Genomic DNA, 12629 nt, shown 5'->3' with positions numbered 1-12629 from the left:
GTACGAATTAGCCACTAAACTGTCAAAACGTAAAATACTTTCTCGTGAGATCAGGCTGGTGTTTCTAGTAATTTGTCAAGGTTTCATCTTTCAACTGCTAAAAATGGACTAAATTTGTACACATCTTGTTCAAAGCTGTTGATTTGTATTGATGCGATTTATGACAGTTAAATAACTGAAATCATTTAGTGTAGTGATATGAGCTGTAATGTGTAAAGACTTGCCTGGAACTAATTTAGAGTTGTTCTTAGAAAGGATACAGCTGCAGCCAGAGGTTAATTTATTATATTATTTAATAAATTACCCATTAAATTGTATTTTATTAACATCTACCTCTACTCCAATCCTAAACCCAACAATCACAGTAATGTGAAACCAGAAATTATACACAGTATTATTCATATTATTTACTAAATTACCCATTAATTGTATGTAATTAATGTCTACCCATACTTTAACTATCACAGTAATGTAAGTAATGTAAAAACTGTAATTATACAGAGTATTTTGCATATTATTTATTAAATTAACCTTTAAATTGTATTTTATTAATATCTACCTCTACTCCAATCCTAAACCTAACAATCACAGTAATGTAAAACCAAAAATTATACACCGTATCATTCATTTTATTTACTACTTGCATTTTATTAATATCTACCCATACTCTATAACAGTAATGTAAAAACATAAATTGTACAGAGTATTATGCATATTATTTATTAAATTACCCTTTAAATTGTATTTTATTAATGTCTACCCAATACCCCAACCATCGCAGTAATGTAAAAACAGAAAGGATACTATTATTCATGTTATTTATTAAATTACCCATTAATTGTATTTTATTAACTTCTTCCCCTTACTCCAACCATCATAGTAATGTAAAAACATAAATTGTACAGAATATTATTCATTCAATTACCCATTAAATTGTATTTTATTATTACATCTGCATTTATATAATTATGAAGTAATTATATATATATATATATATATATATATATATATTATAACTCTTTATTCTAAATCTTCAGGAAATGTTTTTGGTACATCAAAAATGTGCTTATAATGACCAGCCGAAAAGCTAGTCCAGCTAAAAATCGTGCCTAAAATGTGACTAAAATGCAGTATTTAAACTTCATAGTTAAATAGAAAATGGCAAATAATTGCAAAAACGTCCACTTTGAGAAAAAAAAGAACTACCCGTTTTCACCAGGCTAGCTATGGGCCTGGCGTATTATTCATATTATTTATTAAATTACCCATTAATTGTATTTTATTAATATCTACCCAAACTCTAAACCTAATCCTCACAGTAATGTACACAGAGTACTATTCATATTATTTATTAATTACCCATTAAATTGTATTTTATTAACATTTAACTCAACCCTAAATCTAAGCCTCACAGTAATGTAAAATATTAACTATTAAATATTAATTATTAAATATTGCAGTGTCACAAAAATTATGCTACTGTATATTAATGTGAGTATCCACAGCTGAATCCCATCTAGTCTTTACCCTACTTTACCTGTGTGTTTATCTGCAAATAACTGCACACTATAGAATGTTCATCAGCCAATCAGAATCAAGCAATCTAATTACCAGATACTGCCTTGAGGTTTTGAATGACTCTCTGATGAGGCTATATGAACACGAACATCATTAAAGGTACAGACAGAGACATTGCGTTATTTCATTTTAAGAGCTTTCATAATTACTGTTCGACTTACTGAAGATAAAAGTGAAGCTTGTTTCGCTGACTGTTCATGTTCCTACAAATATACGCATATTTGCCCCTGAGGTTTTTTACTTGAATTTGGAACATTCCCCTACCTGCATGCCTCACATATTTCAAGCCAATCCCAACATATTCCTGCTTTAAAATTCACACTAGCAGACACTTACCAAGTATGCAACAAGATTTGGTGGGTTTTAGAAGCACAAAAATTTCAGTTTATTGAAATTTGAATATAATGCTTAACTAAATGTCTAATGCCAATAAATTCATAAGATTAGGTTTTCAGTCAGAAAATTCTAAAGAATTTATATGCGATTTCAAAACTGACATAAAAGTGTGAGTGCCAAGTGTAACCAGAAGATGTCAGTATCAACACATTGTTATCCAGACATGACAGTTTCAAGACAGAATTTTGCTCTATGGTTTTGCTTTATGAAAATGAAATACTCAATAAATCAAGCCATTATTTTGTAATAAAAGTTTAGGGTGCAACTACCATTTTACAACAAACGTTAAGGTTAAGCTATGGTTAGTGTAAAAAAAAAGATTAATTTGTGCTTACCATACTTTAACCACAATAACCATGTTTGTTTGTTTGTTTGTTTGTTTGTTTGTTTGTCTGTCTGTTTGTTTAATAAGTGCTTTACCAATAAACAGTCAGTATTCAATCTGATAAGTATGTGACCAGACTTTAACTTTGCTTCATTAGCCCCAACTGATTGAGATCCTTTATTGTTGGTTATACACTCACTACCAGGTTGGACCCACTTTTGCCTTCAGAACTGCCTTAATCATTAGTGGCATAGATTCAAGAAGGTACTGGAAATATTCCGCAGAGATTTTGGTCCATATTGACATGATAGCATCATGCAGTTGCTGAAGTCCAATAGTATGTGGATGCAGCCTTGATGATGCAAAGGTTCTCTACTGGAATGAGATCTGGTGACTGTGGAGGCCGTTTGAGTACAGTGAACTCATTTTCATGTTCAAGAAACCAGTTTGAAATGATTTATGCTTTATGCCATGGTGCGTTATCCTGCTGGAAGTAGCCATCAGAAGATGGGTGCACTGTGGTCATACAGTGATAAACATGGTCAGCAACAATACTCAGGTAGGCTGTGGTGTTGACACAATGCTCAATTGGTACTAATGGGCCCAAAGTGTGCCAAGAAAATATCTCCCACATCATTACACCACCACCAGCAGCCTGGATCGTTGATACAAGGCTGGTTGGATCCATGCAATCACGTTGTTGACGCCAAATTCTGACCCTACCATCCTAATGTCACAGCAGAAATCAGACCAGGCAATGTTTTTCCAGTCTTCCAATTTTGGTGAGTCTGTGTGAATTGTAGCCACAGTTTCCGGTTTTTAGCTGATAGGAGTGGCACTTTGTGTGGTCTTCTGCTGCTGTAGCCCATCCACCTCAAGGATCGATGTGTTGTGTGTTCAGAGATGCTTTTCTGCATACGTCAGTTGTAACGAGTGGCTATTTGAGTTACTGTTGCCTTTCTATCAGCTCCAACCAGTCTGGCCATTCTCTTCTGACCTCTGGCATCAACACGGCATTTGTGCCCACAGAACTGCCGCTCACTGGATATTTTCTCTTTTTCGGACCATTCGCAGTAAAGCAGTAAAGCAGCAGTTTCTGAAATACTCTGAAATACCAGCCCATCTGGCACCAACAACCACGTTTAAAATGACTCAAATCACCTTTCTTCCCCATTCTGATGCTTGGTTTGAACTGCAGCAGATCGTCTTGACCATGGCTGCATCCAAAACCGCCTACTACTCCGTAGGCACTGCATTTGAATTTAATCATACTACTTTGCCGTTAGAAAAGTATGTTATATACAGTATGAATGTGAAAAGTATGAATGGAATTTGGACGTACTACATGCGCCATTTTGTCATTGCCACGTGACCTGCCTGCGTCAGTTGCGTTGCTTTACTCCCATTTTTTAATTCTCTTGTGGAGCATCATGGGATAGTGCATGGGATGCGCACTCCAGAATCTCGCCGGAAGTAGTAAGTCATCCGGGTACTTCTCGCATACTGATTTTCGAATTCTAGGAATTCAGACATACTACTCGGCTCACATACTGATTTTAGCGTACTATATAGCATGGAAGTATGCGGTTTCGGACGCAGCCCATGTCTACATGCCTAAATGCACTGCTTTGAGTTGCTGCCATGTCATTGGCTGATTAGAAATTTGCATTAATGAGCATTTAGACAGATATACCTAATAAAGTGGCTGGTGAGCAATAACCAATAAGCGAGGTAAGCAGCCGCTTAGAGCCCGGGGGAATTAGGGGGCCCCAACCCATGCCAAGAAGCCAATATTAATTATATAGCTCTTTTACACATTTTCTATCATATGTTGTAAAATCTGTCTATAACTGTTAAAATTTTAATGTTATTACTTCTGTTTAAAACCAGGGGCCCCCCATGATTAATGGAACGTTCCCTCTGTACTGCACATGCGCAAGGTGTGAGCTCTGCGCTTTAATCAAAGACGCTACTGCCAGCCAATGTTGCCTACTTAGTGACTTTTCAGACCCCCTAGCACCAAATTGTAAAAAAAAAAAAAGTGACTAGCGAATGTTTTTAAATGTTACTGGAGATTTTTAGAGACTCTCATGTATCCGTGCTGTTGCATTCCTAATGTTACTCTTCGCAACGAGCTGCGGGTGATGCCGTCGGTCTCTCCCCCACGTCAGAGCACTCAAAGGTGGCACAGTGCCACGCAGCCATCTCACACCTGCAGCATTGAGAGATCATTCCTCTGCAATACCGACAACAAATGTTTTAGTACCGTGAGCGTGAGAGTATCTGCGTCTCCTCTGTTTTAAGTTTAATAATTTAGATAGACCATTTATTATTTTCTTGCTGTTGTTCACAATCACAGAGATTTTATTGACACCAGAGTAGTAATTAGTAGCGATCAGAGTAGAGGTAGGTAGAGTAAGAATTTTGAGAACATTTTATTCTTCAATAATGCTAGGGCACCATACCTGAAATTGCTTAGGGCCCCCAAATCACTAACCGGAATCAAAAGTAGCCGGAAGTCATTCATTTTCAATGAGAGCTGGCAGCGATAAGCGGCGAGGAGCAGCACGGCGCATCTTCGCCGGTGTGGGTAATGGTTATGGTAATGATCTTTGACGTGGTTCAGCGGCAAGCAATTAGAATGAAAAAGTCCACCGCTTAAGAGGAGTTTCCAATTATTTACTTACAGTTTTCTTACAGGAACATGCATTAAAAAAGTTACTGGCGAGTTACTGATGTGCATTAATGTTATATATATTTATCTTTAAAAACGCGGGAATCTCATGCGATTTCAGACATATGGACATATTGGATAATTAAGTGGAGCAAAGCCACACGCATGTAACTTGATCTTCCATTGTTAAATGAATTTGATAAAAAGTGCGCAACATTTTCATGCTAGAAAGCATGTTTTATGCAGGAATGTAACCGATATGCTGCAACGGCCCCTTTAAATACGAGATCAATGTATTGATTTTTGACGCTCTGGCCGCCCTGGCGACAACGCTGTCTGCCTTCAGCTCCGGCGGCGAGAGCGACATTGGACGCTCTGACCACTTTCGTTGTGAACGCAGTTAGTCCGCCCCTGCTGGTGAGTGTATATGTGTGTACAGTGTATATGATTTTTTTTTTTTTCTTTTTTAAATATTTCCCAAATAATGTTTAACAGAGCAAGGAAATTTTCACATTATGTCTGATAGTTTTTAATTTTTAAAAAAAAATTTTAAGGTCAAAATTATTAGCATCTTTAAGCTATATTTTGTTCAATAGTCTACAGAACAAATAATCGTTATACAAAAATATGCCTAATTACCCTAACCTGCCTAGTTACCCTAATTAACCTAGTTAAGCCTTTAAATGTCACTTTAGGCTGTATAGAAGTGTCTTGAAAAATATCTAGTCAAATATTATTTACTGTCATCATGGCAAAGATAAAATAAATCAGTTAAAAGAAATTAGTTATTGAAACTATTATGTTTAGAAATGTGCTGAAAAAAATCTCTCTGTTGAACAAAAATTGGGGGAAAAAATAAACAGGCTGGCTAATAAATCAGGGGGTCTAATAATTTTGACTTCAACTGTATATATATATATATATATATATATATATATATATATATATATATATATATATATATATATATATATATATATATATATATATATATATATATTAGATTTTAATTTATGTCAAGTATGTTGTAACTGTGAAGCTAAAATTATTCAATTTTACTTTGAACCATTTTACCAAAATATATTTCATTATGTAATGCAGGGACAAGAAAAAAAAATCTAATATTAAATAAATGTAAGAATTTTTGTATGAAATTCTGTGTATATTACAGAACAATTAAATTGTCAGTAGTGTTTGTGCGTGTATGTGTGCGTGCGTGCGTGCGTGCGTGCGTGCGTGCGTGTGTGCGTGTGTGCGACTAACTTATGGAATAAAATCACTGTCATTAATATTTCGTGCGTAAATAAAATTCACGCATCCCTAATTATAAAATCGTAAAGGAAAACGGAGCGTACTCGTAATTTTACGAGGCTACAATTCCAAAATCTGCGATTAGAACAGACACAGATACGACATTTTGTTTTTCTGTTTGTTTATGACTGATACATTTACGATGGGTGTACTTTACAAACACGAATTACAGTTTCTCCACGGACACGAAGTCCTGATTACGAGTACGAATCAAACAGCGAGACTTCACTGTCAAAATTACGTCACCGCTGTCACAGGCATTAATAAACAAGCGAGAGTCATCGATAATAACGGCGCGCCTGCTGGACGTTTGAGCTTACACACACCGTCTCAGATAAGATTTCTGTTATTCCCTCTTTGAGAAATGTCCGTCATGAGCTGTAATAAGGGTTGAGACTCAATGAGGTCCTATTTCGCTGTGTTTCTTGGACATTTTACTGAATCAAAATTAAGAACGGGCCGAGGATAGAGAGCAAGCATAATGTAAGTTAACATTACAGGCAGCGAGCGCAGAGTCTCAGTGAATCACTGAACAGTGTTCAACTATAACAGGACATCTGTTGATTAAGTCACCTTTTTTAAAGCCAGATCGAATATTGATCTATTTTGTAAAGAAGATATCAGCAAAAGTCAATTTAAATATTTGAGGGTTTGTGCTCACCAGAAGTTTGTAACGTTAAACATTTATGAGACTATGAATCAAAATAAATAAATGTTAAATATGTGACCCCGGACCACAAAACCAGACATGAGGGGCAATCATCTGAAACAGACCTGTATGTCATCTGAAAGCTGAATAATTAAGCCCCTCATTGATGTATGGAGAGGAGATGATATGATCAGATATGTATATATATATATATATATATATATATATATATATATATATATATATATATATATATATATATATATATAATCTTTAAATTTGTACAAAGTAAGGTATTAGTAACTATTGATATAAATGTTTGTTATGTTATTTGTTATTATCTGTTTGTTATATTACTTGATTAAACTATTAGTTACATTATATTGTATTACTATAATTAATAAACTATTACCATAAACATTTATATTACTATTTAGCCGTATACTATTCGGTGTGTTTCTCTCTTTCCGTGTGTGTTTGTTCTATATTGGTGATTGTTTAATTACCACATTATATTTTGCTTATTCTGGTTTATTTAAAGTTAATTAATTGATAAGAGTAAAACTTTTCTTTGTTTTATCTACCTATACTGGATAAATCTGTCTAATTTAATTTGTGTTCTCTGGTGATCTTAGAGTATTTGAGAGATATTTAAACAGTTAAAATAGGTGACTTAATCAACAGATGTCATGTTATAGTTAAGTGATTCACTGAGAGACTCTGCGCTCGCTGCCTGTAATGTTAACTTACATTACGCTTGCTCTCTATCCTCGGCCCGTTCTTAATTTTGATTCAGTAAAATGTCCAAGAAACACAGCGAAATAGGACCTCATTGAGTCTCAACCCTTATTACAGCTCATGACGGACATTTCTCAAAGAGGGAATAACAGAAATCTTATCTGAGACGGTGTGTGTAAGCTCAAACGTCCAGCAGGCGCGCCGTTATGATCGATGACTCTCGCTTGTTTATTAATGCCTGTGACAGCGGTGACGTAATTTTGACAGTGAAGTCTCGCTGTTTGATTCGTACTCGTAATCAGGACTTCGTGTCCGTGGAGAAACTGTAATTCGTGTTTGTAAAGTACACCCATCGTAAATGTATCAGTCATAAACAAACAGAAAAACAAAATGTCGTATCTGTGTCTGTTCTAATCGCAGATTTTGGAATTGTAGCCTCGTAAAATTACGAGTACGCTCCGTTTTCCTTTACGATTTTATAATTACGGATGCGTGAATTTTATTTACGCACGAAATATTAATGACAGTGATTTTATTCCATACTAACTGGTGGATCATTCTGCTGTGGCGAGCCTTGATGAATCAGGCACTAAGCCAAAGGAAAATGAATGAACGGATTTCAAAACATACAAAAATCATTTTTGTTTAGTAGTCCACCTTTTAATACGGACCATTTCAGTGCAAAAGTGTTTTTAAAAGGTGCCATCCCATTGACAGCTCTTGTACCTTTATTTCTGAGAGTGTATGGATGCTTTATATCTGAAATTTTTAAACTGTTCAATTTAAAATCTGTTTCATAACTGATGCTCCTGGCAATCTATTTTTGATTATTACCGAAAAGCTATTTTGAGTTGTTATTATTATTATTATAAAAGATTAATGCTTAAATATTTAGAAGAACTGACGACTAAAGATGCGTTTGCACTGTGCTTGTGTTATCAGCAAAAGTAGGAAATTTGAAGCTTTGATATTGATAAATTAAAGTATCAAATTAGCATATGAACAGGTTTCTTTGGGCAGCTCTAAAAAGAACCACTTGCACTTAATGACTGCTACGAGGAGATTAGGTTAGGGGTAAAGGAAAGTTCATCCAAAAATCAAGATTCTGTCATCATTTACTCACCATTTACTCAACCTTATGTCATTTACTCATCCTTATATCATTTCCTGTATGGACTCCAAGGATGATGACAGACAAGATGCCTTTATTTCTGACACTTGTTTTTTCATTAAAATGAAAGTAAACAGTGATCAGATGCCGTCAAGCAGTAACACCAGAAAAGAACTGTAACTTCAGTCCATACAAAATCTAATACAATACAGATGTTTTGTGTGAAAAACATAAACATGGCTGTACAGTATGCAGTATGCAATTGTATGGCTTCTGGTCATTTAGAATGTAGTGCATAAATCACATGGACTTTTATAATAGTTTTATGAAGACTATGTAATCACTTAATCATCATCAAATACCACCAGATACCAAACACCACTTTAAGATATCCAACTACTATCATTTGACTATTAAAGAAACAGTTTTCCCCAAAACTAATTTGTCCTTCTAAACTCTTAAGACATATTTAAATCTCTAATAGTCCATTCTCCCAAAACTTCGATGCTTTAAAAAGATTAAGTAAAGATTAAAAACATACTTAAAGATTAAGTATGAACTGAACTGTTTAAAGTAAGTCATTTAGAAAGACTGGATTCCCCTTATATGATGAACAGATTTAATTTAGGCTTTTATTCACATATAAACATGGATCAGCCCACATGCACAGACCACCTCAAAATGATTAAGAGAAGACTTATTTGGCATGTGAGGTTAAACCTCAGAATTTTCATTTTGTGGGTGAACTAACTCTTTAAGAAGCCAGGGTAAGCCTTTTCCAATCTGAAGTTATCTAAACCAAGAAAACCTGACCCAGACCAACCTTCAATCCCCAAAAATGACATATTCAACACATACGAGTGACATAATTTCCACTACTCCTATTCGAAATGAAATCCATTCATTCAAAAGTCTAATGTCTTCGTCTGGGGCCTGGGGTTTGGACTGTCGCACTCTGAAAATAAATACGGTCTGCGCTTCTCACTTCTGATTCGATATTTGCTTAAGAATGTGAGCCAGACGACATGCTTCGCAAGGATAACAGTACGGCGAAATATGCAATATGCGCCGGTAATGTATTCATTTTGGAACTTCAATAACCCTGAGTCAAGAATAATTTCAAACCTGAGAGAGGAGGAAGAGAGGGCCTGTGACCCAAGCCGGTCTAATGATAGCCACACTGGAAAAAGCTAAAGTACTGACACTCCATTATTGTCCTATAGAGGAAGCTGAGGATTAGAACACCAAAGAATTTCAATAAAAGAAGTGTCTGTTGTGGGGCCGAGGGTCCTGGGGGGCTGCGGAGCTTTAGGCATTGTCCTGGAGGGTGATTGAGAGCGAGAGGAGGGGAGCCGAGAAGCATTGTGCGAGGACGGAGCCTTTCTAAAGGTGGTTATTAGGAGAGAAATGGTGTGGGGGTGGCTGTTGACTCTTCATCTTGTGTGAACAAAGTATCTGGCGTATAGCTCTCTCTCACTCGCTCTCTTGCGGCTTTCGCTTTACGACGGCCATGAATACTCTCGGCGGGCTCGCCCAGACCTGCGCGAAGGCTTATTGTCCGGCTTAAGTGCGGTTTAATTAAGCGAGCTCTGTGTCCTGAGAGAAGAGAGGAGCTTTGGAGCGCTCGGGTCCTGCGGAGATGCAGAGGATGATGCGTAATATCAGGGCTATTGAAGGGGAAAGTGTTTGCGGCTCTAATGAAAAAGGTTTGTTTGGGGGGGATGAGTGGGGAGGGGATTGAGGAGTGTCTGGCCTTTGTCTCCAGCTTACAAAGTAGGGACAAAAGCTGTGATATTATACAAATGCACCCATTTCCAGGACATGATGCGAGGACGGGGGCTTGGAGATGGGTCGGACTGCTCCATCTCAGCCCCGTTGGCACCTTACAAAATGATTTTTCCCCCCACCACAAAGATAGGCATTGGGGATAAACCCTGAGAGCTGGGGCTTCTGGGTACCGCAAATTTGGGGGTTGTGGACTTAAGCGGATTTTCTCTGCAACTGTAAGAACAAGCTAATTCCTCAGACCTCCTTTATCTCTAACATGGTAATAACAAACAATGAAATTCTGAAGAGAAAGGGGCAAAGGAAGAGGAGGGAGGAGAGACGCAGACACAAAAGAAGGAGAGATGGAGGGAATGAAAGAGAGGAGAGACGTGTGTGAGGAGAGGGTGGGCTTGGGCGTGTTAAGAAACTTTCTCGCTCTAGTGTTATGTGTGAACACTCTGCTAATCCAGGTTTTATTGCTTGCCTGTGTCCGGCCACACTGTCCGGATTGAGTGTGTGTGAGGGATAGTGGGGGTCTACACATGTCCCTCTTTGAGGAAAGCCTGAGAAAGAGCCGGACCTGGTTACGGACGTTTTTGGGTCGCCTAAGAAACCTGCACCACAGGGGTCCTCTGTGTATGTCTCTGAATTCAACGCGCATGTTGCTAGCAAACACATACGGATTAATGCTAATGCTGAAGGTGTGGCCATGTTAGGTCCAAAAAAAGGTCCATTGACAATAGTTGTCTAAACTATTGTCTATAGTCCATCAATGTATGAAGCAGAACTCATTTTGAAACCAAACACTGTTGTGTTGGTCTACTTGGGCCTGTTTAAGGAAATCTTTTGCCCTAACTTGGCAAACTGCAAACTTCCAGACTGCATGAATTTTTATGATATTGCTTGTAAAAACACATTTAAAAATGTGCAATTTAACTAACTGGTCAACTTGTGCCCGTCCACTCAAAGGAAGCCAAAAGGGTCTCTCTCCCAGATTACAGGGGCTACTTTGTGGGTGTGTAGGGTGATGTATTAGCTAGGCCCTAATAAAATGCAGGAGTGTCCACAAACATGACTTAATGAGGGAGGATGAGAGACTCCTGACCCAGAGGTCAAAGCTCCGGGCGACTCTCTTTATTCCTATTGATCTGCTGGTGCACTTCATTTCCATGCTCTAGGGCCCACTTCAGTAAATTCATTAAGTGCGATTGATACGAGAATCAAGACTTCCTTCAAAACACAATGGCTATGCTAGGAGGGAATGGTCTTGTTTGTGCTGCAGCTATGTCAAGCATCTCTGGCTTTTGTCCTGGTTTCGCACCATTGCTGTGCATGCTGGGGTTTGAGTCCTTGAGATTCTAATCGTAAGCTCATTTCCAGCTGGTCCGTTGTGTTGCGGCCCTATGGCCTTGACCTGGCAAACGTGGTTTCAGTGATGTTAAGATGCCGACCGCAGACCGTTCCTCGCCTCCACTCGTAAATTACGCTCCGATCAGGTTTTCCCAGCCAATCCTGGCGAGCAGATCTGCATCTGTCACTCTGCAAGAATGCTGAATCAAACCGCTGATCTAGGCACAATGCAACTGATGGAAAGCAGATCTTTATTTCAACGTCAGGAACGCAGCACGAGCCGAGCGCTTCTGGAAGTTGCGATTTAACCAACAGGTTCATATCTGATGAGTTCAAGGATGCAACATCCTGGAAGAAACACTGTGATGAACATTTAAGATGTCAGAATGACCCGTCATGCCTCGGAGCTCAGTCACAGCACAGCTCTGATTCTTTTGAAGAGGGAGAATAAAGGCAAAAAACAGGGGCGATGGAAATATGACCTCCAGACCGCGGTCAGAACTGTGAGCGTCTCTCCTGCGGTGGTGGTGCACAGTCCATGTCCTTCCTCTGAGTTAGACAGACAGATACACTGGCAGATGCACAGACAGACAGGCTTCACTACTTGGTCGCTGGATTGCAGGAGAGAGCTTTATCCAACCACAGTCTAGCAAGGAAACATGGGACAATATCACCAATAAATATTCTGGGAAAAGGGTTGTTATGAGTTGGAGAAAATTGGCCAGAACCT

The sequence above is a fragment of the Danio aesculapii genome, chromosome 12 (assembly GCF_903798145.1).
Source record: "Danio aesculapii chromosome 12, fDanAes4.1, whole genome shotgun sequence".
NCBI lineage: Eukaryota > Metazoa > Chordata > Actinopteri > Cypriniformes > Danionidae > Danio > Danio aesculapii.
Note: the sequence above shows the minus strand (reverse complement) of the source record.